General features: G+C 45.1%; 2 long non-coding RNA genes across 4 annotated transcripts in view; one reads left to right on the forward strand and one right to left on the reverse strand.

Moving 5' to 3' along the window:
- Positions 1 to 4177, forward strand: part of LOC137324321 (uncharacterized) — a 63379-nt gene extending 59202 nt beyond the window's left edge. Inside the window, exon 3 of the long non-coding RNA XR_010963593.1 lies at positions 4132 to 4177. This is a non-coding gene — a long non-coding RNA (uncharacterized lncRNA). The remainder of the gene's footprint in view (positions 1 to 4131) is intronic.
- The window catches only part of LOC137324203 (uncharacterized), an 80462-nt gene extending 53699 nt beyond the window's left edge, over positions 1 to 26763 (reverse strand). For all 3 annotated transcript variants that reach the window (XR_010963586.1, XR_010963559.1, XR_010963576.1), the window contains exons 1-2: positions 26676 to 26763; positions 25762 to 25809 (exon numbers count right to left, since the gene is read on the reverse strand). This is a non-coding gene — a long non-coding RNA (uncharacterized lncRNA). The remainder of the gene's footprint in view (positions 1 to 25761; positions 25810 to 26675) is intronic.
- Positions 26764 to 27609: the final 846 nt, after the last annotated feature.

Here is a 27609-nt window from a genome sequence, read left to right on the forward strand (position 1 = left end):
AATCTACTTTCCCAATCTACCTTAGCCAAATCGCCCCTCATATCTACATAATTTGCTTTGTTTAAATTTAAGATGCTGATTTTGGACTTAACTACATCACTCTCAAACGCAATATGAAATTCTATCATATTATGATCACTCTTCCCCAGGGGATCCTTTATCATAAGATTACTAATTAATCCTGTCTCATTACACAATATTAGATCTAAAATAGCCTGTTCTCTAGTTGGTTCCTCAACATATTCTAGAAAACTGTCTCGGATTAATTCCATGAACTCGTCCGCCAAATTACTTTTGCCAATTTGGTTTACCCAGTCTATATGAAAATTAAAGTCCCCCATGATTATTACATTACCCTTGTTACATGCTCCTCTAATTTCCTGATTTATAGTCTGTATAACACTATAATGATTGTTAGGGCACCTGTAAACTACTCCCACCAGTGTTTTCGACCCCTTGTTATTTCTTGGCTCCACCCATACTGATTCTACATCTGATTTTCTGAGTTAATATCCTTTCTCACTACTGTCTTTATCTCATCCTTTATTATCAGGGCCTTTGTCTCTCATCCATACAGGTAGCAAGTCCCTTGTACCTATTGGACAAGGTCAAAGGCTGAGGCTTCTCCATCACTGCATCCTGGGTCCTCATACCTGCCTGACTCGCAGTCACATCCTCCTGTCCTTGGCCACTAACCAAATCTAAACTACTATCTAACCTAAGGGGTGTGACTGCTTCTTGGATCAAAGTGTCAAGGTAACTCTCCCCTCCCTGATGCATCGCAATGTCTGCAGCTCGGACTCCAGCTCAACAACTCTGAGCCCAAGTTCCTTTGGCCTTGTATCTGTCACAGTGTATACCTGGCGTACACGATAGAACATGAAGAAAAGACATACTTGCTCTCGAGGCAGTACAAAGAAGGTTCACTCGGTTAATCCCGGGGATGAGGGGGTGGACATATGAGGAGAGGTTGAGTAGATTGGGACTCTACTCATTGGAGTTCAGAAGAATGAGAGGCGATCTTATTGAAACATATAAGATTGTGAAGGGGCTTGATCGGGTGGATGCAGTAAGGATGTTCCCAAGGATGGGTGAAACTAGAACTAGGGGGCATAATCTTAGAATAAGGGGCTGCTCTTTCAAAACTGAGATGAGGAGAAACTTCTTCACTCAGAGGGTGGTGGGTCTGTGGAATTTGCTGCCCCAGGAAGCTGTGGAAAACAGAAATAGACAGTTTCCTAGAAGTAAAGGGAATTAGGGGTTATGGGGAGCGGGCAGGAAATTGGACATGAATTTAGATTTGAGGTTAGGATCAGATCAGCCATGATCTTATTGAATGGCGGAGCAGGCTCGAGGGGCCGATTGGCCTACTCCTGCTCCTATTTCTTATGTTCTTATATTCTTATGAATGACCAAGTGATGGCCAACTACCCTTTGGGTTGTTGGTTTCACAGTCAGAGGTGGTGTATTTTCAGCTACCCGCTCTTTTCAAGTTGTGTATTTCACTTTTACCGTATGTGAACTATGACGGTAATAGGTTTTTAAATACATTGGGCCAGAAATTGCTCACCTGTGGACGCCGCTCCGTAATGCCATCCTCTCGAACTGCCGGAGAATCCATTGTGCAAGTTCGCAAATGCACACATACGCAGTAAAACCCCGGAATCGCGAACTTGCTCCGATTGGTTCTCCGGCGGTTTGACAGTTACGAATTAAAAGGCCACCTACACTACAAGCAAACAAAATCAGGAAACATTCGTAAACTTACCCATCTGCCTAGCTGGAACGAAGATACATACACCATCAAAAGGTACACTGGAAAATATCAGCCCTACACTACTTTTTGAAAGTGCAGTGACTGTTAATGACTGCGAAACAACAAAAAAATGAAATTTTAAAAATGTGGAATGTCAAATTACTCTTATTTGAATATTTTTTGGTTATAAAAAAATTTTAAAGATTAAAAATTGTATTTTTTTTTATCTTTTAACTTCTGAGAGTTTCATTACATTAATGATATGGTATGTTAATTTTTTTTACACTAACATAGAACATTTTACTTTAAATGAATGAGTTTCGCTTGCCTGCTTGTGGCCTTGGGGGCTTCCATTCTCACAGGGTCTATCCGTCCGAAGGAAGCTGTGCTGATATAATAGCGCTGAACTGAGAGAAACTTTAAAATGGAGCAAATGGACGTTGGATGCCACAAGGTAAGTACTTTCGTAGTCTTTGTCCGCAGGATGTTCCAGGTTACAGAGTTTGCCAAGACTGCGATTGTCTAATTGAGAGGTAGTTAGATCCAAGTAATCCAATGAAATTTTGAAGTTTATTAAGGGAATGGACAAAATTGGTTCAACCAAAGGCAAGTAGAGCATTTCCTACCCCTGAGGATGTGAATTTTTGAAACCGTTATTGTCCCCAACAATGCCTGGACATTAAATCAAAAGCTCAATTAGCACGATCGATATTATTAATTACAGTTCCATTCAAAGGAATGATATCACTACACATATGAAATGATTGTTTATCCTTTTTGGGGAGAAGGAGAGCTTTTTTTCTGCCCATGGGGGTTGTCTTTAGCTGCCCAACAGTTTTATTTTTGCGAATCTGTTGCTTCACATTGTTGACACTGGGAATTGAAACATTTTCTCACTTGAGGCACCCATTATCAACATCAAGCTCTCTCGGGGCAGACAGCGCACAGCCAGCTGTAGGGTGAGGCTCCCTCAATTCTGCCTCATCTTGAGCACCCAATATCAGGTAAAGCACAGCGACATGCTACTCTGTCTCAGTAATGTGGCTTAACTCCAACCTTAGTACACCAATGCTGACTACACCAACATTAATTTTTCTACTTGCCACACTGTGGATTTGCTAACGTGCTGAATTGTTGGGAGTTTGATGATGTGGATCAATATTCATTCGGAACTGGGTGGAGATCGCCCAAATTCACTTCTTTAAGTATTTTGTGCAACCTTCAGTCTGAGCTGAATCTACTTGCCAGGCCCTTGGGGATAAAGGGCAATTTTCTAATTCTTTGCACCACCCAGTCCCCATGGAATTAGAAGTATCCTTTTCAATAGGAATGGCCTTTCCCTCGCAGCTATTAGAAAACACTCCACCTCGAACGGATAATTCATTGAGCATTCGGGAGCCAAAAAAACCACGTTAAATTCAGAGTGTGTAAATCTTGACATTTAGAACCAGAATTTGAAACTCTATTAGCAATTCAATCGCAGCAAGCTCCGATTGGGCATGGTTTAGCATCAAATCGAACGTCACAGATCTCTTTCAAGCTGGACCCTTTCAACCAGTAGATTGAAGAAACTTTCATCCCATCAGTCTGGGTTGGATTTGAAGCCAGGTCCCAGTGAAAGGAGACTCTGCTCACCCACTGTACCACTTAGTCCACTGCCACACAGTAACTGCCTAGAATGCAACAAAATAGTCAACCACTCTTGTCATCGTATAGGAAAAGTGGGACACACTTACCAGTTTAAGGACTGATTTAAAGAGGGTTGTTCATTAGACTGGTTTGAATATTACACATGGTTAAAATTACACAACTCCATAACACCCTAAACTCAGCATCACTTTCAGTCTATGATGCTCCATGTATTATATGAGTAATAGAAATATGAGTTGTCCACCACCTATGTGTCTGCCAGTTGTATTTCTCTTTGGCAACTTCGAGCTTTGCTTGACATTTATTATCTTGTCTTTTGTTTTCTCTCCAGTTTTCTCACCTCAACTCCTCTCCTGAAAGTGTTGACTTCCATAATGCGCTGTGGTTTCCCCAGATGCCAATACCTAACCCAGGGGCTTTGCAGCTACTCTTGCAGCCCCTGCCGGTGGCAGCTAATCCAGACTAGGGAATCGAACCTATAATGTTCATGGTGCTGAGACCCCTGATCTTCCTGTCCTTGAGGCCCCACATGCGCCTGCTCCCAGGGCATTAGGGTTATGAAATAGCAGCAGAGACCCGTACTGCCAGATCTGTCCCATTTGCCAATGACGCACATTATCTGGGGCAAAACGGATGAAGGCAGCAAAACCTCCGTCTGAGACAGGCAAGTACGTTTAAATCATATACAAGATCAATGTAATAATATCTCCCATTTCGTTTTCCAGGCAACACACTCCATCTGGCTTCAAAATAGGGCAGCCTTGGCTCAGTGGTATTATTCTCACCTCTGAGTCAGAAGGCAGCTCTTTCCAACAAGACTCACTGGACAGTAATCAGAGGCAGGAACCTTGGCTGATGTCCTGGCCAATATTTATCCCTCAGCCAACGTCACTAAAAACAGATGATCTAGTCTTTATCACATTGCTGTTTGTGGGACCTTGCTGTGTGCAAATTGGCTGTCTCGTTTCCTATATTACAACAGCGACTACACTTTAAAAGTAGTTCATTGGCTGTAAAGCACTTTGGGACGTCCTGAAGTCGTGAAAGGCACTATAGAGAGGCAAGTTCTTTCTTTCTTTTACATTCTGTATAGGAGGAGCAGAATTGATGGGTTAAATGGCCATATCTCATTCCTTGTTTTCTTATGAACAAGACAGGTCTGGAAGTAAGATACTTAAATGAACACTTGTTCCGTTCTGCATTCCAGGCTAAACTTGACTAGAAACAGCATTATGCTGGAGACAACCATTGAGCACTTTCACTTTATTCGGAGAATGCCTGCACACCCAACAGGGATGATTAGGTCCCTAACCTTTACAAGAGAAAACAAATGATTTACAACAGGATTTCAGAATTACAAACTTGTTCACATGTCTGAATTGGTAACACAGAGTGTTTATGTACTGCTTTAATAACCATATTGCAATCAGAACGAATACCTATTAAAAAGATTTTTGGGGAAAAAACCCTGCAAATTAAGACATCATTTATTTTCAATCTGTTTCTGTGTTTCTCACTGTGAGAAGTTAGCCTAAATCTGTTCATTTCAGTGAGGTGTCTCACTAATTTTTCCTCTCATAAAATCTTATCACTGGCAATGGTCTGACTATGGATTAACATGTGTTCCTCCAATACACAGTACAAAGCAATTTCATGCAGACACCTGCATTAGTTAGACTTCAGGCCGTGTGGTTAATGTATTCTCTGATAACCCCCTGATGTTTGCAGCTTCTAAAAATACCACATGATTACAATTTTCCATTTTCTACACAGTTAATGGGCACCTTGTTATGTAGATGTTGACTTCTATTACACCTCGTCTCTTCACAAAAAAAATGATTTTGTGGGTTATGGAGACAAAACAAGGTTTATATTTTTTTTTACCCACTTTCACTCTGAGGGCTTATGGGATAGTTACAACAACTGCTTTTCTGGGGCTCAATCTTTTTTTTAAATGCTGCAGTTTGAACTTCTATGGTCCAATTGTTAGGTCTTTGCTTTTTAACTGCTGGGGGGGCGGGGACAGGGGTGGAGAGCGGGTCGAATTTCCTCACAGCTATAAAGTTCCTAAAATTCTTTTGTAGGGCCTGTTTTGTAAGTGATCCCCAGTACTCCAGGCAGGTACCAGCAATACTAGATAGGCAACAGGAGACCTCTGTGAAACAACTGGCCCATGTCCTCAAAAGTTTCTCAGTATCACAACAAAAAATGATCATTGCTTCCCTAACTGCTCCCTTTCTCCAGTACTGGGTTCACCCTCTTTAATGACACCCTCCTCACTGCCCCTGCCATTGTCCACACCGTTCCTAAAGAGAAACTTTGAGAAATTTGTCAGCTTGTTTATCGGCTCTTCTTTTTCCACCTGTCCATTTGATTAAATTTTGCACTGATTCTCACCTCTTCCATGTGTTGCTTTGATTAGTGGTGAGGAGTGTGTTGTATATAAATAATGGTTGCCTAACACTTAATAATGATGTGGAGATGCCGGTGATGGACTGGGGTTGACAATTGTAAACAATTTTACAACACCAAGTTACAGTCCAACAATTTTATTTGAAAATTACAAGCTTTCGGAGGCTTCCTCCTTCCTCAGGCGAATGTCAAGAGATCTCTTGACATTCACCTGAGGAAGGAGGAAGCCTCCGAAAGCTTGTGATTTTCAAATAAAATTGTTGGACTATAACTTGGTGTTGTAAAATTGTTTACAATTAACACTTAATAAGACATCGGTCAAGAACGTGCTTATCAGGTGACAAGGGATCTAGATAGATTGAGAAGCTGGGCTTAGAAACGGCAAATTAAATTCAATGTCAACAAAAGCAAAGTGATGAGACTAAGTTAAGAAGTATAAACACTGGAACTATAAACTAAATGATAGTCTAGAAGATACAGAACAGGATAAGGATTTGAGGGGACTGATGGACAGATCATTGAAACTGTTTGCCACAGTACTGAAATGGCCCTAATCAAAGTCACAAATTACATCCTCTGTGACTATGACCATGGTACATTATCCCTCCTCATCCTTCTCGATCTCTCTGCAACCTTTGACACAGTTAACTACAACTATCCTCCTCCAACATCTCTGCATCATTGTCCAGCTCAGTGGGACTCTACTCACTTAGTTCCATTCTTATCTATCCAATCGTAGCCAGAGCAACTCCAGCAATGGCTCCCCCTCCCATGCTCCTCCCCCCTCCCCCCACCCCCCCCCCCCCCCCCACACCAACTGGAGTCACCCAACAATCTATCCTGGGCCCCTCCTCTTCCTTATCTACATGCTGCCGTTTGGCAATACCATCCAAAGACATACCTCTCCAACACCACTCTAGACCCCTTCACTGCCTCTGTGTTGTCAGATTGCTTGTCCGACACCCATTCCTGGATGAGCCGCAATTCCCTCCACCTAAACATTGGGAAGAACAAAGCCACCATCTTCGGCCCTCGACACAAACAATTTCACCCCAACTTCTAATGGGCAGGGGCCTCCAGCACAATGCTAGCATTAAATTAGCATCCTCAGTCAGAGAGTCCAAAGGATGGTTGGTGGTAGAAATGGGAAAATATCACGTTGTTGAAGTAGAGAGTGCTGTGAGATTGGGACAGAAGTACATTGTTGGGGAAGGGTAGATGGAGGGTTACTTTGCAAGCAGTGGCATTACAGCTGAGCTGGCAGTGCTTGACACTGACAATGGGTGCCTGAAATGAAAAGTGTTTTTTGCCAAATCTTCCCATTAATAAGCCCAAAATAATAAAAATGCAGTTTTATTGGTTTAAAGTTCATCACATTGTTGACACAGTCACAAACTGCTCCTTTGTGCTATGTAGTTTGAAAAGGCTTTGTCATCGTGCAGGGCTCTTCAGTAGGTTTCTAATTGTGGGTATATGCATTGCCGGTGAAATCAGCACATCCACTATGTGCCCCATTAAGTTCAAGAAATTTAAAATAAGTTGCAAAGCTGTAAATATTTGACAAATGTTTGAACTGCTCCCTAATAGCCCTTATGGCAGAAAGATTTTTGTGTAGGAATTAAGTCTCCCATAAAAACCCTCAATTTTTTTGCACTGTACCTTTAAGTGGTACTGGAGTCCATCTGCCATGTGTATGATTCCAGTAGGTTGACTGGATTATGGTGGAGAGCTGTGTCGTCAGGAGAAGGGCATTTATTTTAGCTGTGTAAAGAGACACAGTGACAAACTGTGGCTGCAGTGTGGGCCTGTCAAGTGACAGCTAATAAACATCTTAAGATATGTCAAAATCATTATTATACTGAAGCAACTGTGTGCAATGGGTGCAAATGCCCTTCCTACTGTCAGCAGCCCCAGCTCATGCTGCAGAACTGAGCATCACCCTTGAACCCTGGGTGAAACTATTCTGATGTTCCATATCGATATATACAATATTGATGTTGTTTTGACAAGTTCAGTCAAACTTGTTTACATGTAGGCTAATATTAATTGACAAAACGATTTTCCAATAAGGGTTAACCAGTACATCTGATTCTTTCATAATAGCAATCTCATTTGCTTGTGTGAAGCATCAGATTTACTACAGCTAACTACTAATTGGATATCCTTCTTCTTCACCAGGCAGATTATCAATCTGGTTACTTCAGAAATGATGGCTGAAATGGCTTGGCAATTTCTTTTTCTCCAAATAGTTTCATAAATCCTTGCAAAATGCCTTTCTGGTCAACCGCTGGAAAATATCACCCTGCTGTGTACCAGATGGCTAATCAAAGTTAGGTTCACTTTTGAGGAACAAGGGTTGACATCATTATACAGCAATGCAAGCACCATTCCTGGAACAGCCATTGCAAAAAAGAACCCGTCATAATGACTACTGGAAAAAATGGCTACACAGTCAATAAACCCTAAAGCACTATGGGGTAGAATATCTGTGGGGTTTCCTGATCTTCCGTCGTAACTTCAGCTGAAGATTATCAAAAACCCTGCAGAGACGGCAGTTTCCGCCAAAATTATGGCAGGAGATCCGAAGAACCTCCAAGAAATTCCAGGCATATTTGTTTTACCCCAATTTTTTCCTTTCATCTGCTGAGATACTTTGGGTTATAAAATTGTATGAAATTCTTTTACAATCATAGGATCATTACAGCGCAGGAGGAGGCCATTTGGCCCATCAAGCCGGTGCTGGTTCTTTGTAAGAGCAATCCAGTTAGTCCCATTCCCCTGCCTTTTCCCCTTAGTCCTGCAAATTTTTTCTCTTCAAATATTTATCCAATTCCTTTTTGAAAGCCATGACTGAATCTGCTTCCACCACGCTTTCAGGAAGCGCATTCCAGATCATAACTACTCGCTGCGTAAAAAAGTTTGTCCTTACGTCGCCTTTGGTTCTTTTGACAATCACCTTAAACCTGTGTCCTCTGGGCACAGTTTCTCTTTATTTACTTTATCTAAACTCTTCATGATTTTAAACAGTTCTATCAAATCTCCTCTCAATTTTCTCTGCTCTAACGAGAACAACCCCAGCTTCTCCAGTCTATCCACATAACTGAAGTCCTTCATCCCTGGAATCATTCTAGTAAATCTTTTTTGCACCCTCTCTAAGGCCTTCACATCCTTCCTAAAGCACGGTGCCCAGAATTGGACACAATACTCCAGTTGTGGCCGAACCAATGTTTTATAAAGGTTCATCATGACTTCCTTGCTTTTGTACTCTATGCCTCTATTTATAAAGCCCAGGTCCCCATATGCTTTTTTAACGGCTTTCTCAACCTGTCCTGCCACCTTCAAAAATTTGTGCACATATACCCCCAGGTCTCTCTGATCCTGCACCCCCTTTAAAATTGTACCATTTAGTTTATATTGCCTCTCCTCATTCTTCCTGCCGAAATGTATTACTTCGCACTTCTCTGCATTAAATTTCATCTGCCACGTGACCGCCCATTTCACCAGCCTGCCTGTGTCCTCTGGAAGTCTGTTACTATCCTCCTCACTGTTTACCACACTTTCAAGTTTTGTGTCATCTCTAAATTTTGAAATTGTGCCCTGTACACCCAAGTCCAGGTCATTAATATACATCAAAAAAAAAATCAGTGGCCTAGTACCGACCCCTCGGGAATACCACTGTACACCTCTATCTTGTCCAAAAAACAACCGTTCACCACTACTTTGATTCCTGTCACTTAGCCAATTTCGTATCCACGCTGCTACTGCCCCTTTTATTCCACGGGCTTCAATTTTGCAGACAAGCCTATTCTGCGGCACTTTATCAAACACCTTTTGAAAGTCCATATACACCACATCTACCGCATTGCCCTCATCAACCCTTTCTATTACCTCATCAAAAAACTCAGTCAAGTTAGTTAAACATGATTTGCCTTGAACAAATCCACGCTGGCTTTCCTTAATTAATCCACACTTGTCCGAGTGACTATTAATTTTGTCCTGGATTATCGTTTCTAAAAGCTTCCCCACCACCGAGGTTAAACTGATTGGCCTGCAGTTGCCGGGCCTATTGCCTTTTATGCAACAAAGGTAGTAACCCATTTAAAATAATCAGATAAGCCTCCCATCCTCCGCACATGTACGCACACACGCGCATACACACGCATACACACACACACACACACACAAACACATATCATAAAGTAGGAATCACCAGATAGCAGTAACAAGGAGCAACTCTGTCTCATTTTGCCTTCCCCAGCACAGAATCCCTAAGGTTAATTATATAGCACTTTCTAGCACCCTGGCTGAGATCAGTTAAATGAGCAAAGACTGGGGATTGAACCTTCCTGGACTGCATGGCTCCGTTCCACATTGGGTTGTCTTTTTAATGAGCTGAGCCATAATGGAATATTTAGTATGTAGCTTTCAAAACGTGGTACCATCGCGATAGAAATTTCAGGTGATACATCAAAGCTTGTTGACGACAAGTAGCTTAAATACCGCTAGTAAGTGTCAAATATCCTCTAGGTACAATTGGAATGTTTGTTAAAGGCAAGTGTGTTTGTCTGAAGACAACGAGAGATGGTTTCCTTGTGTATGGATGGTGAGCGCTGGGCTGCTGTCTGCTTTGTTGATCTGTTGACATGGGCAAGCAATCATTTCATTCATAAGGCAGCATTACACTTTTGGGGTTTGATCCCAAATTCCGAAATAAAACTTGAGAACCAAAATGTCATCTTCAAATCAAACAAAATCATAAAATGAAGACTGTCTCCTCCCTCCCATAAATGAGTCATTTTATCATTTTTTTTGGTCTTGATTTCCCAATTAAACACTGCAGCTAAGTCATAGAATCATAGAAGTTACAACATGGAAACAGGCCCTTCGGCCCAACATGTCCATGTCGCCCAGTTTATACCACTAAGCTAGTCCCAGTTGCCTGCACTTGGCCCATATCCCTCTATACCCATCTTACCCATGTAACTGTCCAAATGCTTTTTAAAAGACAAAATTGTACCAGCCTCTACTACTGCCTCTGGCAGCTCGTTCCAGACACTCACCACCCTTTGAGTGAAAAAATTGCCCCTCTGGACCCTTTTGTATCTCTCCCCTCTCACCTTAAATCTGTGCCCCCTCGTTATAGACTCCCCTACCTTTGGGAAAAGATTTTGACTATCGACCTTATCTATGCCACTCATTATTTTATAGACTTCGATAAGATCACCCCTTAACCTCCTACTCTCCAGGGAAAAAAGTCCCAGTCTGTCTAACCTCTCCCTGTAAGTCAAACCATCAAGTCCCGGTAGCATCCTAGTAAATCTTTTCTGCACTCTTTCTAGTTTAATAATATCCTTTCCATAATAGGGTGACCAGAACTGTACACAGTATTCCAAGTGTGGCCTCACCAATGCCCTGTACAACTTCAACAAGACATCCCAACTCCTGCATTCAATGTTCTGACCAATGAAACAAAGCATGCTGAATGCCTTCTTCACCACCCTATCCACCTGTGACTCCACTTTCAAGGAGCTATGAATCTGTACTCCCAGATCTCTTTGTTCTATAACTCTCCCCAACGCCCTACCATTAACGGAGTAGGTCCTGGCACGATTCGATCTCCCAAAATGCATCACCTCACATTTATCTAAATTAAACTCCATCTGCCATTCATCGGCCCACTGGCCCAATTTATCAAGATCCCGTTGCAACCCTAGATAACCTTCTTCACTGTCCACAATGCCACCAATCTTGGTGTCATCTGCAAACTTACTAACCATGCCTCCTAAATTCTCATCCAAATCATTAATATAAATAACAAATAACAGCGGACCCAGCACCGATCCCTGAGGCACACCGCTGGACACAGGCATCCAGTTTGAAAAACAACCCTCTACAACCACCCTCTGTCTTCTGTCGTCAAGCCAATTTTGTATCCAATTGGCTACCTCACCTTGGATCCCATGAGATTTAACCTTATGTAACAACCTACCATGCGGTACCTTGTCAAATGCTTTGCTGAAGTCCATGTAGACCACGTCTACTGCACAGCCCTCATCTATCTTCTTGGTTACCCCTTCAAAAAACTCAATCAAATTCGTGAGACATGACTTTCCTCTCACAAAACCATGCTGACTGTTCCTAATTAGTCCCTGCCTCTCCAAATGCCTGTAGATCCTGTCCCTCAGAATACCCTCTAACAACTTACCCACTACAGATGTCAGGCTCACTGGTCTGTAGTTCCCAGGCTTTTCCCTGCCGCCCTTCTTAAACAAAGGCACAACATTTGCTACCCTCCAATCTTCAGGCACCTCACCTGTAGCGGTGGATGATTCAAATATCTCTGCTAGGGGACCCGCAATTTCCTCCCTAACCTCCCATAACGTCCTGGGATACATTTCATCAGGTCCCGGAGATTTATCTACCTTGATGCGCGTTAAGACTTCCAGCACCTCCCTCTCTGTAATATGTACACTCCTCAAGACATCACTATTTATTTCCCCAAGTTCCCTAACATCCATGCCTTTCTCAACCGTAAATACCGATGTGAAATATTCATTCAGGATCTCACCCATCTCTTGTGGTTCCGCACATAGATGACCTTGTTGATCCTTAAGAGGCCCTACTCTCTCCCTAGTTACCCTTTTGCCCTTTATGTATTTGTAGAAGCTCTTTGGATTCACCTTTGCCTGATCTGCCAAAGCAATCTCATATCCCCTTTTTGCCCTCCTGATTTCTCTCTTAACTCTACTCCGGCAATCACTATACTCTTCAAGGGATCCACTTGATCCCAGCTGCCTATGCATGTCATATGCCTCCTTCTTCTTTTTGACTAGTGCCTCAATCTCCCGAGTCATCCAAGGTTCCCTACTTCTACCAGCCTTGCCCTTCACTTTATAAGGAATGTGCTTACCCTGAACCCTGGTTAACACACTTTTGAAAGCCTCCCACTTACCAGACGTCCCTTTGCCTGCCAACAGACTCTCCCAATCAACTTCTGAAAGTTCCTGTCTAATACCATCAAAATTGGCCTTTCCCCAATTTAGAATTTTAACTTTTGGGCCAGGCCTATCCTTCTCCATAGCTATCTTAAAACTAATGGAATTATGATCACTGGTCCCAAAGTGATCCCTCACTAACACTTCTGTCACCTGCCCTTCCTTATTTCCCAAGAGGAGGTCAAGTTTTGCCCCCTCTCTCGTCGGGCCATCCATATACTGAATGAGAAATTCCTCCTGAATACACTCAACAAATTTCTCTCCATCCAAGCCCCTAATGCTATGGCTGTCCCAGTCAATGTTGGGAAAGTTAAAGTCCCCTACTATTACCACCCTATTTTTCTTGCAGCTGTCTGTAATCTCCTTATTGTTTCTTAAAAAACCTGTTGCGGGGGAAGGGTAGAAGTCAGTGGGTTATAATCACACTGAATGGTACTAGTGACAAGCTCAAATGAAATTCTTCTGTATACTGATAAAACAGAAGGTCTTAACCCTTTGTTACCAGACCGTATGTTAGGACAGTATATAATGAAGGCCTAACTCTTACACTGTTATGGAGTGTACCTACCTTGAAAGACAATTATTTGTTTGACTGTTTGTGGCTGGCAGCACAAACTTAACTGTTTATCAAATATTCAGTTCCATCCTTAGCCACTTGTGCAAAGCATACGATTGTGAAAATAGCACCGACTATAATCAAATAGGCTTTTGCTTCCCCTGGTAATAGTACAAGGAAGCTTCTAACTGTTTTCTTGGAACTACTATTTCTTCACTTGGCATCCAGTGAAAATGACATTATTAGCTTTCAATATACAGATGCCAATTTCACAGGATGAGATAGAGCAGCATCACACTGCGAATCTCACCTCAATAAAAATGTATTTATGGCAGCCCGGGAGCTACAACTCTACACCGCTGGAATTTTAACCACAGAATCCCAAGTCGGAGTCCCAGTTTCCACTTACATTCGCACTTTAAGCTCCTCTGGGGCCAGGTTACTGGTCTTTGCCAGATTGCTTGGGGAGGGAGATATCTAACGGCTCATAAGATGCACCTAGGGTAAGTACGTGACCCCATCAGTTGGACGCCTCTTTTATTAGAAATGACTGAAGTAAATTGTAACATGAGGCATGAAATAAGCACGTTATTAAACAGATGGGCCCTTTCTTTCATTGCTATGTGACCTCCAAATGATAAACACAGACTGCAACCTATGGAGTTATTACTCCTCAGTAATGCAGCGAGAAAATGTCAGCCACACTCACTGAATAATAAGAAGCCATTAAGGTAACATATGATTTCATTCCTCCTCATCTCCCATTTTCACTGAAGACAGTGGGGGTCATTTTCAACTTACCCCTAGGGTGTAAAACTGGGGTCGCGGGTCAGACACCCATTCTAGAAACAGCCCGGTTTTCTTTTCCATTGAAATATCGGGTGGGGAACATCGGCCGGTTTCTGTGACAGAGACCGACCAACAACACCGATTTTAGACTCCGACGGTAAGCTGAAAACGACGTTAACAGTGGCATGTTGGGGCGCGGTTCCACGGGCACCGGCAGTCCTCCAGTACCAGAGACAGGTGGCCATTCTTCGAGTCTGACACAGTCAGTGCCAACAGGCTATTTGCCCACCGTGACATGACAGCTGAGCCTAATTCTCTTTTCCCCTGACATTCGTACTCAACCAATCTCCAGCAGCAATCCCAGGAGAGTTTGGCGGATTCCCCCACATGCCCCTCCTCCCCCCACCTCTAGCTCAAGAGTGCTGAAGCCAATCGTAGTGTCCCCCCTGTGGTTGCCTCAGCTGAGGTAAGCTAACTCAGGGTTCAAACCTGGAACTTTCATGGTCGGCAATAGCACGGTAACAGGTAGAACATTTATTCACAGAACCTCAGGCCACTTTAATTTATTCTGAAGTGTAGTTAGCACCTGCTCTCTGAAGTATTTTTAGGATTATTTTAATTGAATGAATTGGATGAGATTTAAGATAGACTCCCTTACGCCACCTTTTCCCATTTAGAGAGGAGCCGAGCCGAGCGGAGGGAGCGTCCGATAAAAGGCGGGATTTCAGAGCGCTGAGAGGAGCCGAGCCGAGCGGAGGGAGCGTCCGATAAAAGGCGGGATTTCAGAGCGCTGAGAACAGCTGAGAGGAGCCGAGCCGAGCGGAGGGAGCGTCCGATAAAAGGCGGGATTTCAGAGCGCTGAGAGGAGCCGAGCCGAGCGGAGGGAGCGTCCGATAAAAGGCGGGATTTCAGAGCGCTGAGAACAGCTGAGAGGAGCCGAGCCGAGCGGAGGGAGCGTCCGATAAAAGGCGGGATTTCAGAGCGCTGAGAACAGCTGAGAGGAGCCGAGCCGAGCTGCGACCGAGTTCGAAGTGACGTCAGGAATCAGATCGGGACGCGACACAGGGGAGGCACCTGATTGGTGAGTAGGTTCAGGTGAGTATTTCTCCTTATCTACAGTAACTGAAGTAAAAGGAAAGGGAAGGTCTGCAGGTCTTATAGGAAGTAGCGTTAATTTTTTAGTGAATCAAGGTCCCTAGTGTAGTTAACATTCTCTAAATTGAGAACAATTTAAAGGAGTAAACTCCTTAAAGGGAGTGGTAAGTAGTTTTTCTTTCCTTTTTTTTTCTCTTGACATTGTAGTTGTTCTTAAGCTAATTTAATGGGTTAAGTCATGGCAGGAGATCCCAGGGCCGTGTCATGTTCCTCTTGTGGGATGTGGGAATTCAGGGCTCCTTCCTGTATCCCTGATTCCTTCACCTGCGGGAAGTGTGTCCAGCTGCAGCTATTGTTTGACCGCTTGACGGCTCTGGAGCTGCGGATGGACTCACTTTGGAGCATCCGCGATGCTGAGAAAGTCGTGGATAGCACGTTCAGTGAGTTGGTCACACCGCAGATAAAAATTACTGAGGGAGATAGTGAATGGGTGACCAACAGACAGAGGAAGAGTAGGAAGGCAGTGCAGGGGTCCCCTGCGGTCATCTCCCTCCAAAACAGGTATACCGTTTTGGATACTGTTGGCGGAGATGGCTCACCAGGGGAAGGTGGCAGTGGCCAGGTTCATGGCACCGTGGCTGGCTCTGCTGCACAGGAGGGCAGGAAAAAGAGTGGCAGAGCTATAGTGATAGGGGACTCGATTGTAAGGGGAATAGACAGGCGTTTCTGCGGACGCAACCGAGACTCCAGGATGGTATGTTGCCTCCCTGGTGCAAGGGTCAAGGATGTCTCGGAGCGGCTGCAGGACATTCTGGAGGGGGAGGGTGAACAGCCAGTTGTCGTGGTGCATATAGGCACCAACGATATAGGTAAAAAACAGGATGAGGTCCTACAAGCTGAATTTAGGGAGTTAGGAGTTAAACTAAAGAGTAGGACCTCAAAGGTAGTAATCTCAGGATTGCTACCAGTGCCACGGGCTAGTCAGAGTAGGAATGACAGGATAGCTAAGATGAATACGTGGCTTGAGAGATGGTGCAAGAGGGAGGGATTCAAATTCCTGGGCCATTGGAACCGGTTCTGGGGGAGGTGGGACCAGTACAAATTGGACGGTCTGCATCTGGGCAGGACTGGAACCAATGTCCTAGGGGGAGTGTTTGCTAGTGCTGTTGGGGAGGGTTTAAACTAATGTGGCAGGGGGATGGGAACCGATGCAGGAAGTCAGTGGGAAATAAAGTGGTGACAGAAACAAAAGGCAGTAAGGGAGAGTGTACAGAACATGACCGGACAGATGGTCTGAGAAAGCAGGGCAAAGACCAAGGGAAGACTAGATTAAACTGCATTTATTTCAATGCAAGAAGTCTGATGGGCAAGGCAGATGAACTCAGGGCATGGATGGGTACATGGGACTGGGATGTTATAGCTATTACTGAAACATGGCTAAGGGAGGGGCAGGACTGGCAGCTCAATGTTCCAGGGTACAGATGCTATAGGAAAGATAGAGCAGGAGGTAAGAGAGGAGGGGGAGTTGCGTTCTTGATTAGGGAGAACATCACGGCAGTAGTGAGAGGGGATATATCCGAGGGTTCGCCCACTGAGTCCATATGGGTAGAACTGAAAAATAAGAAGGGAGAGATCACTTTGATAGGATTGTACTACAGACCCCCAAATAGTCAACGGGAAATTGAGGAGCAAATATGTAAGGAGATTACAGACAGCTGCAAGAAAAATAGGGTGGTAATAGTAGGGGACTTTAACTTTCCCAACATTGACTGGGACAGCCATAGCATTAGGGGCTTGGATGGAGAGAAATTTGTTGAGTGTATTCAGGAGGAATTTCTCATTCAGTATGTGGATGGCCCGACGAGAGAGGGGGCAAAACTTGACCTCCTCTTGGGAAATAAGGAAGGGCAGGTGACAGAAGTGTTAGTGAGGGATCACTTTGGGACCAGTGATCATAATTCCATTAGTTTTAAGATAGCTATGGAGAAGGATAGGTCTGGCCCAAAAGTTAAAATTCTAAATTGGGGAAAGGCCAATTTTGATGGTATTAGACAGGAACTTTCAGAAGTTGATTGGGAGAGTCTGTTGGCAGGCAAAGGGACGTCTGGTAAGTGGGAGGCTTTCAAAAGTGTGTTAACCAGGGTTCAGTGTAAGCACATTCCTTATAAAGTGAAGGGCAAGGCTGGTAGAAGTAGGGAACCTTGGATGACTCGGGAGATTGAGGCACTAGTCAAAAATAAGAAGGAGGCATATGACATGCATAGGCAGCTGGGATCAAGTGGATCCCTTGAAGAGTATAGAGATTGCCGGAGTAGAGTTAAGAGAGAAATCAGGAGGGCAAAAAGGGGATATGAGATTGCTTTGGCAGATCAGGCAAAGGTGAATCCAAAGAGCTTCTACAAATACATAAAGGGCAAAAGGGTAACAAGGGAGAGAGTAGGGCCTCTTAAGGATCAACAAGGTCATCTATGTGCGGAACCACAAGAGATGGGTGAGATCCTGAATGAATATTTCACATCGGTATTTACGGTTGAGAAAGGCATGGATGTTAGGGAACTTGGGGAAATAAATAGTGATGTCTTGAGGAGTGTACATATTACAGAGAGGGAGGTGCTGGAAGTCTTAACGCGCATCAAGGTAGATAAATCTCCGGGACCTGATGAAATGTATCCCAGGACGTTATGGGAGGTTAGGGAGGAAATTGCGGGTCCCCTAGCAGAGATATTTGAATCATCCACCGCTACAGGTGAGGTGCCTGAAGATTGGAGGGTAGCAAATGTTGTGCCTTTGTTTAAGAAGGGCGGCAGGGAAAAGCCTGGGAACTACAGACCAGTGAGCCTGACATCTGTAGTGGGTAAGTTGTTAGAGGGTATTCTGAGGGACAGAATCTACAGGCATTTGGAGAGGCAGGGACTAATTAGGAACAGTCAGCATGGTTTTGTGAGAGGAAAATCATGTCTCACGAATTTGATTGAGTTTTTTGAAGGGGTAACCAAGAAGATAGATGAGGGCTGTGCAGTAGACGTGGTCTACATGGACTTCAGCAAAGCATTTGACAAGGTACCGCATGGTAGGTTGTTACATAAGGTTAAATCTCATGGGATCCAAGGTGAGGTTGCCAATTGGATACAAAATTGGCTTGACGACAGAAGACAGAGGGTGGTTGTCGAGGGTTGTTTTTCAAACTGGATGCCTGTGTCCAGCGGTGTGCCTCAGGGATCGGTGCTGGGTCCGCTGTTATTTGTTATTTATATTAATGATTTGGATGAGAATTTAGGAGGCATGGTTAGTAAGTTTGCAGATGACACCAAGATTGGTGGCATTGTGGACAGTGAAGAAGGTTATCTAGGATTGCAACGGGATCTTGATAAATTGGGCCAGTGGGCCGATGAATGGCAGATGGAGTTTAATTTAGATAAATGTGAGGTGATGCATTTTGGTAGATCGAATCGGGCCAGGACCTACTCCGTTAATGGTAGGGCGTTGGGGAGAGTTATAGAACAAAGAGATCTAGGAGTACAGATTCATAGCTCCTTGAAAGTGGAGTCACAGGTGGATAGGGTGGTGAAGAAGGCATTCAGCATGCTTGGTTTCATTGGTCAGAACATTGAATGCAGGAGTTGGGATGTCTTGTTGAAGTTGTACAGGGCATTGGTGAGGCCACACTTGGAGTACTGTGTACAGTTCTGGTCACCCTATTATAGAAAGGATATTATTAAACTAGAAAGAGTGCAGAAAAGATTTACTAGGATGCTACCGGGACTTGATGGTTTGACTTACAGGGAGAGGTTAGACAGACTGGGACTTTATTCCCTGGAGAGTAGGAGGTTAAGGGGTGATCTTATAGAAGTCTATAAAATAATGAGGGGCATAGATAAGGTCGATAGTCAAAATCTTTTCCCAAAGGTAGGGGAGTCTATAACGAGGGGGCACAGATTTAAGGTGAGAGGGGAGAGATACAAAAGGATCCAGAGGGGCAATTTTTTCACTCAAAGGGTGGTGAGTGTCTGGAACGAGCTGCCAGAGGCAGTAGTAGAGGCGGGTACAATTTTGTCTTTTAAAAAGCATTTGGACAGTTACATGGGGAAGATGGGTATCGAGGGATATGGGCCAAGTGCAGGCAATTGGGACTAGCTTAGTGGTATAAACTGGGCGACATGGACATGTTGGGCCGAAGGGCCTGTTTCCATGTTGTAACTTCTATGATTCTATGATTCTATGATTCTATAACACAGGAACATGGAACATAGGAACAGGAGTAGGCCATTCAGCCACTTGAGCCCGTTCCGCCATTCGATTAGAGCATGCTAATCTGTATATTAACTCCATCTACCTGCCTTGGTTCCATAACCCTTAATACTCTTGCCTAAAATAAAAATCTACCAATCTCAGTTTTGAAATTTTGAATTGACCCCAACTTCAACAGCTTTTTGGGGGAGAGAGTTCCAGATTTCCACTACCCTTTGTGTGAAGAAGTGCTTCCTGACATCACCCCTGAATAGCCTAGCTCTAATTTTAAGGTTATGCCCCCTTGTTCTGGTCTCCCACACCAGAGGAAATCGTTTCTCTCTATCAACCCTATCAAATCCTTGAATCATTTTAAACACCTCAATTTGATCACCCCTTAATGGTCTATATTCAAGGGAATACAAGCCTAGCTCTGTGCTATCTCCAGGTGAGATACAAGGAGAGATTCAGCAAAAAAAACATGTCATGCAGCCTGGGAAACTGTGCCCGATTGCGGGTAGGCAGGAAGATGTGTTTCCCTCATGTGTTGGCAATGCCAGCATAGGTCAGGAAGTAGGAGTGCGATCTCACTTTGCATAAAATGTATAAAATTGCAGCTCCTTTACATGTATGTGGTCCAGATTGTTAGAATCGGATCTCATCACCAATTCCTGAATTTCACTGATATTAATAACCCTACCAGTTCCTGGTTCCCCTGCTGCCCCTTGAGAAACTCCTTGCACAATAAACCACAGTAACACCACTTGTGAAATATGCCCTGCCATCATTGCAATGTTAAAAAGAAAGTACCAGTCAATCACTGTGCCGGTGCTCACTGCAAGCTAAAGACATTGTAAAAATATCATTGATGTTTTTTTGTGTAGGAGTAGTCTAAAATTATAGATTGGAGGATGAGTAATACCTGTGAGCTACGAACTGCATTTCAAGTTGTACTTTGTACATGCCTTCATTCTTTAAGGATTTGGCCTTTTACATGCATTTCTGTCTAAAGGAAATGAAGAAACACTAGGAGTCATCAAATGTGAAGCTCCGTTACTAACTCACAGAATCTTGCAATGATCTACATCATGACCTGTTAGTACTGAATGGGCATCACCACTCCTATAAAGCAATTGGGCAACCTTTCCCGTGGCTTATAAAACACACAAACTGCTTTGCATAAGTGACAATGCTCATTTACTGTCACATCATTTGTGACAAAAAAACAGCTTTGTATCGACACTAGATTGTAAAGCTTGGTTCTGCATTTCTACTAAACGGCAGCAGTTCCCCTGTAGAGGGTATTTGGTGAAATGCCTTACAATCTGTTTTCTTGTACAGCGTAAATAATCCAATAGCCGGGGCCTCGGGCCACACTTTATATCCCCGGGGCCTCGGGCCACACTTTATATCCCCGGGGCCTCGGGCCACACTTTATATCCCCGGGGCCTCGGGCCACACTTTATATCCCCGGGGCCTCGGGCCACACTTTATATCCCCGGGGCCTCGGGCCACACTTTATATCCCCGGGGCCTCGGGCCACACTTTATATCCCCGGGGCCTCGGGCCACACTTTATATCCCCGGGGCCTCGGGCCACACTTTATATCCCCGGGGCCTCGGGCCACACTTTATATCCCCGGGGCCTCGGGCCACACTTTATATCCCCGGGGCCTCGGGCCACACTTTATATCCCCGGGGCCTCGGGCCACACTTTATGTCCCCGGGGCCTCGGGCCACACTTTATATCCCCGGGGCCTCGGGCCACACTTTATGTCCCCGGGGCCTCGGGCCACACTTTATATCCCCGGGGCCTCGGGCCACACTTTATGTCCCCGGGGCCTCGGGCCACACTTTATGTCCCCGGGGCCTCGGGCCACACTTTATATCCCCGGGGCCTCGGGCCGCGCTTTACGTCCCCGGGGCCTCGGGCCGCACTTTATATCCCCGGGGCCTCGGTCCGCGCTTTACGTCCCCGGGGCCTGGGTCCGCGCTTTACATCCCTGGGCCCTGGGCCACTGTGCTTTATACCCCCGCCGCTCTTGGTCACTGGTCCTGCTCTTGCTGTGCTCATAATGACATAGATGAAGGGACCGACTATATTGTATCCAAGTTTGCTGACGATACAAAGCTAGGTGGGAAAGTAAGCTGGGAGGAGGACACAAAGAGTCTGCAAAGGGATATAGACAGGTTAAGTGAGTGGGCAAGAAGGTGACAGATGGAATATAATGTGGGGAAATGTGAGGTTATTCACTTTAGTATGAAGAATAGAAAAACAGAATATTTTTAAATGGTGAGAAACTATTAAATGTTGGTGTTGAGAGGGATTTGGGTGTCCTTGTACACGAAACACAGAAAGTTAACATGCAGGTACAGCAAGCAATTAGGAAGGCAAATGGCATGTTGGGCTTTATTGCAAGGGGGTTGGAGTACAAGAGTAAGGAAGTCTTGCTACAATTGTACAGGGCTTTGGTGAGACCACACCTGGAGTACTGTGTATAGTTTTGGTCTCTTTACCTAAGGAATGATATACTTGCCTTAGAGGTGGTGCAACGAAGGTTCATTAGATTGATTCCTGGGATGAGAGGGTTGTCCTATGATACAAAAATTGGTAGGGTGGTAAATAGCGAGGAGGATAGCCTCAGTCTGCAGGACGATATAGATGGGTTGGTCAGATGGGCGGAACAGTGGCAAATGGAATTTAACCCGGAAAAGTGCGAGGTGATGCACTTTGGAGGGACTAACAAGGCAAGGGAATACACAATGAATGGGAAGACCCTAGGCAAGACAGAGGGTCAGAGGGATCTTGGTGTGCAAGTTCACAGATCCCTGCAGGCGGCGGAACAGGTAGATAAGGTGGTAAAGAAGGCATATGGGATACTTGCCTTTATTAGCCGAGGCATAGAATATAAGAGCAAGGAGGTTATGATGGAGCTGTATAAAACACTGGTTAGGCCACAGCTGGAGTACTGTGTGCAGTTCTGGTCGCCACACTACAGGAAGGATGTGATCGCTTTGGAGAGGGTGCAGAGGAGATTCACCAGGATGTTACCAGGGCTGGAGCGCTTCAGCTATGAAGAAAGACTGGGAAGATTGGGTTTGTTTTCCTTGGAGCAGAGGAGGCTGAGGGGGGACATGATTGAGGTGTACAAAATTATGAGGGGCACAGATAGGATGGATACTAAGGAGCTTTTTCCCTTCGTTGAGGGTTCTATAACAAGGGGACATAGATTCAAGGTAAAAGGCGGGAGGTTTAGAGGGGATTTGAGAAAGAACTTTTTCACCCAGAGGGTGGTTGGAGTCTGGAACTCACTGTCTGAAAGGGTTGTGGAGGCAGGAACACTCACAACATTCAAGAAGCATTTGGATGAGCACTTGAAATGCCATAGCATACAAGGCTACGGACCAAATGCTGGAATATGGGATTAGAGTAGACAGGGCTGATGGCCGGCGCGGACACGATGGGCCGAAGGGCCTCTATCCGTGCTGTATAACTCTATGACTCTATGACTCTAAGAATAAGAGGTGATCTCATTGAAACATACAAGATTCTGAGGGGGCTTGACAGAGTAGATGCTGAGAGGCTGTTTCCCCTGGCTGGAGAGTCTAGATCTAGGGGGCATAGTCTCAGGATAAGGGGTCGGCCATTTAGGACTGAGATGAGGAGAAATTTCTTCACTCAGAGGGTTGTGAATCTTTGGAATTCTCTATGCCAAAGGGCTATGAATGCTCAGTCATTGGACATGAATTTAGATTTGAGGTTAGGATCAGATCAGCCATGATCTTATTGAATGGCGGAGCAGGCTCGAGGGGCCAATTGGCCTACTCCTGCTCCTATTTCTTATGTTCTTATATTCAAGGCTGAGATCGATGGATTTTTGGACTCTAAGGGAATCAAGGGATATGGGGATCGGGAGGGAAAGTGGAGTTGAGGTCGAAGATCAGCCATGATCTTGTTGAATGGCGAACAGGCTCAAGGGACCGTATGGCCTACTCCTGCTCCTTTTTCTTATGTTCTTATGTTAACTCCACAAGAATTACCTCTATCTGGTATTGCAATATTACACAAGTTTCATTTATCTTACTGTTTTGCAGCATTAGCCTCAGCAAGCAGCACGATCTAGGCCTCTTAAAAGACAAATGAAGTGGGAAGGGGCTCATACGAGTCCATATCCAGTACACAGGATGTACAGGCCAAGCGTCACATTCTTGGACTTATCTGAGCTGTGCATCAGGAGGCTGTGCTTCTCCAGGCAAGCTGTCGCAGACCTCTCCAGCCTTCTGCATCAGGACCTGCTACCTGCTGGACCAAGGGGCCAGGCTTTGCCAGTGGCTGTCAATGTTACCACAGCCCTTTGCCTTTGGCTCATGCCATTCTGCTAGAGGGGACATCTCCCACATCTCCCGGTCTGCAGTAGATGGCTGCATTAAACAAGTCACCAATGCCCTGCTCGCCAGGGCTGACCAGTTCATCATCTTCCCCATTGACCTTAATAGTCAACAGGAGAAAACTCGGGGGCTTGCAGCAGATAGATGGCTTCCCTCATGTCCAGGGCATCATTGACTGCACGCACGTTGCCATAAGGGCACCAGAATATCAGCCAGCAGCCTTTGTGAATAGAAAGGACTATCACTCAATTAATGTCCAGCCAGTCTCTGATCACAGAAACAGGATCATACAAGTTTATGCAAGGTGCCCAAGCAGCTGTGACAATGCTTTCACAACAAAGAAACTAATTTTGGAGCTCCCTCTACATGGATGTCAGGAATTAGCCTGTTCCTATGTGGGATGCCTCTTAATAAAGTCTTAATAAACTACAATTGTTTAGTCGCCTGGCGATTCTGTGACAATGTGTATATCCTGACAAATAATGACTAACATCATAGACTAACCTCTAACACATGGAAGCTGTATGCCTGGGAGAAAAAAATCTACCAAACACTCCCTTCACTCCAATTAAACATGGGGAAGACCAAAGTCATCAACTTTGGAACCCGCCACAAAGTCTGCTCCCTCGCTACCGATTCAATCTCCCTCATTGGCCACTGCCTCAGGCTGAACCAGACTATTCGCAGCTTCGGCATCCTATTTGACCCAGAGCTGAGCTTCCGACCCCATATCCTCTCTATCACCAAGATCGCCTGTCCCCATCCCTACCTCAGCTCATCTGCTGCTGAAACCCTCATCCATGCTTTTGTTACCTCCAGTCTCGACTATTCTAATGCGCTCCTGGACCACCTCCCACCCTCCATAAACTCGAGCTCATCCAAAACTCTGCTGCCCGTATCCTAACACCAAGTCCCGCTCTTCCATTACCCCTGTGCTCGGCGACTCATATTGGCTCCCGGTCCACCAATGCCTCGATTTTAAAATTCTCATCCTCGTGTTTAAATCCCTCCATCGCCTCGCCTCTCCCTATCTCTGTAACCTTCTCCAGCCCTATCACCCTCCAACTCTGGCCTCTCACGCGTCCCCCACTCCCTTCGCCCCACCATTGGCAGCTGTTCTTTCCTTCAGCCATGTAGGCCCTCAGCTCTGGAATTCCCTCCCTAAACCTCTCCACCTCTCCCTCCTCCTTTAAGACGCTCCTTAAAACTTGCCTTTTTGATCAAGCTTTTAGTCACCTGTCCTGATATCCTCCTTTGGCTCAGTATCAACGTTTGTCTGATTACGCTCCTGTGAAGCTCTTTGGGACGTTTTACTACACTAAAGGAGCTGTATAAATGCAAGTTGTTGTTGTTCACGCTTTCAGAATTAGGAAATAATTATATCCTGTTTGTTACTGTGCGGTAGATGAAACCCTGGGCAAATCTTAACCAGGCCCAACTGACCTGAATATTTTATAACATAAGAAATGACACATCAGCAGAGCAAACCAAGAACGACTATGAATATGGTACTGAATCTAACTTTTATGTTGAGCTTACTTGTTCATTGCAGAGCTATGAATAACGGCTCAGTGAGAGTAACTGATATCCTGCAGTAGGTTATTAGGTATCAGTTTCTGATATTTTTAACGTATATTTTGCACGCCAAACCAAGATAAAAACATTTTTTTTCTTACCACAATGCGTGCCTCCCACCTTAAGATAAAAGTACTTTGACTGCACTAGCCCATTCCACAGCTGCCAAAAACATATCTTTCTGCTCTAGATCACAAACCTTTACTTTATAACATTCTATTAAATACTTGTGGGAGAAACCATGCTGAGTGATCAAAATTAACGAGTTTTGGGTTGCTAGGTTATTTTCACAATTTTCTGTCAATGCCAATAACTCACCAGATATAAAAGAGGTCCTTAACTCCTGGAGTGTTTCACGCTCACATTCTTATAAAAAAAAAGAAAAAGAATTATAGACAACTTTATAATCTAATAATTTGTTTCAACTCAATATTCAAAGTACATTTTTTTAAATGTCACTGATGTCAGAAGAACTAAGTTGAAGAATTGCTGAGTTCAAATCGACACATATCGTATCCCGTCCACCCACAAAATCCCCCCACCACCCACACACCCCCATCCCACAGCCCACCCCCCTACGCTCCCCCCCACACCCCACCTCCCCACACACGCCCTCCTCCCCCCCATCCCCACACCATCCTCCCCTCCACATCCCCACACACTCCTCCCAGCCACATATACCCCTGCACACCACAATCCCCCACACACGCCCACTCCCCTCCACACGCACACACACACACACACACACGTCCCCCTCCTCCCCCCGCACACAAACACCCCATTCCTCCCACACACGTCCTACCCCCACAGCGCCTTCTCTCCACACACAAGCCCCCTCCCCCCAACACACGTCCCCCTCAATCTCCCCCAACACACACACACACGCACCCCCTCCCCCCCCCTCATCGCCCCCCCACCCCCCCCCACACACACCTCCGCCACACACTCCCCCCTCCCCCACACTCCCCCCTCCCCCACACTCCCCCCTCCCCCGCCCACACACACCCCCCTCCCCCCGCCCACACACACCCCCCTCCCCCCGCCCACACACACCCCCCTCCCCCCGCCCACACACACCCCCCTCCCCCCGCCCACACACACCCCCCTCCCCCCGCCCACACACACCCCCCTCCCCCCGCCCACACACACACCCCCTCCCTCCGCCCACACACACACCCCCCACAACACACACACCCCCCTCCCCCCCACCCAAACAGTTGAAGTGATCTGACTGTGTTGATGACTGTATTTCTGGTGATGTTAATTCAGCTCCATCATGTTTTCCGTGCCCAGTAACTCCTCCAGGCCACTTCCCCTCCCCGTAACGCCACCACCATCATCTGAACTGAAACAGTCCACACAAAAAAAAAATCCACATAAACAAAGAGGAGGTTGTTAATCGTGTTCTTTTTTTTATCTTCTTGATTCTTGAAAAAAAGTTCTGATGCTCAAAAATAAATTTGTTTTTCAAAAAAACCTTAAAATATGATCAAGAGGCCTTAAATAAGGCTGAGAGAAGCTTAACTAATAATCTGTAATAACCCACCACGACTCAACATCATATATTACCTGGTACTTAAATACTGCTGGGGAGGTCAGATATTTCTTCACTCTCCTGCATGACAATTTCAGTTGCCTTGATTTACTGCACTGACCTATATTCAGAAGCCTTGTATGTGCAACAATAGCTCACAAAGCAATGGATAGCACTGAGCACTCTTACCAATTTAGATCAAAAGAGAAAGTGGCCGAGAAGCTCATCTTGCACTCACAATGGCTGGCCGGCAGGTTGGGTCTGAAGGGGCCTTGATGGGGCCGGTAGCAGTTTTTTTTCTGTGGGCCCAGGTATCGCCCTCCTGCTTTTCCTGGCCCCACAATTATAAAAATTAATAATTCCTTTGGTTGTTTTAATGAGCGGCCTCCAGGTGTCCTTTAAAGGCCCGCTGGTTAGGCCACTCAATACTTGGTATAACTGGACACAAGCTTCACCCATTTGTACCTCAATTGTGTAATCGGGGTCCCAGAACCGGCGTTGGACCCTGATTTGGATATTTAAGCAGCCTTACACCTGTTTCAGGCAGCCGGGATGTTCGCCAATTTACAGGCCCGCCTGAATGGGGTTGTATTCTCTAGAGTTTCGAAGGTTAAGGGGTGATCTGATCGAAG

The sequence above is a fragment of the Heptranchias perlo genome, chromosome 1 (assembly GCF_035084215.1).
Source record: "Heptranchias perlo isolate sHepPer1 chromosome 1, sHepPer1.hap1, whole genome shotgun sequence".
Lineage (NCBI taxonomy): Eukaryota > Metazoa > Chordata > Chondrichthyes > Hexanchiformes > Hexanchidae > Heptranchias > Heptranchias perlo.